Source organism: Octopus bimaculoides, chromosome 20, assembly GCF_001194135.2.
Source record: "Octopus bimaculoides isolate UCB-OBI-ISO-001 chromosome 20, ASM119413v2, whole genome shotgun sequence".
In the NCBI taxonomy this organism is placed as follows: domain Eukaryota; kingdom Metazoa; phylum Mollusca; class Cephalopoda; order Octopoda; family Octopodidae; genus Octopus; species Octopus bimaculoides.
Genome location: NC_069000.1, coordinates 35,583,083 through 35,583,563, shown reverse-complemented (window position 1 = coordinate 35,583,563; position 481 = coordinate 35,583,083). Strand labels below are relative to the sequence as shown.

General features: G+C 40.5%; 1 protein-coding gene across 1 annotated transcript in view; it reads left to right on the top strand.

The window, feature by feature from the left end:
* LOC106873268 (galactose-3-O-sulfotransferase 2) overlaps nucleotides 1-481 on the top strand; it is a 23,524-nt gene that overhangs the window by 22,089 nt on the left and 954 nt on the right. The window lies entirely within an intron of this gene.

The following is a 481-nucleotide window of genomic DNA, read 5'->3' as shown; positions in this document are numbered from 1 at the left end:
TATATATATACATACACAGACATATATGTATATACATGTATATATACATGCATACATACCTACAGTCATATATGAATACACACACACACACACACACACACATGCACACACACACACAAATATAATTAATACAAGAAGAAAATAAATGTAAGAGGCGTTACTTAATGCAGTCTTATATGCACTATACCTTTAAAAAACGCACAGCAAAAGCGAGTTTGTCGCGGTCGGAAGGTCTTGGATCATAGTGCTGCTCAGTCAGAACTGACCAAGGGCTAAAGCTACTGCTATTGCTACTACTACTACTACTACTACTACTACTACTACTACTACTACTGCTGCTGCTGCTGCTGCTGCTGCCACTACTACTGCATAAATGTTGCTACAACAATGTGATTACTGTCATCAAACCACCACCACCACCATCATCATCACTGCCATTACCACCTCCACGAGCCCCACGAACACTAGAAGTACCACCACC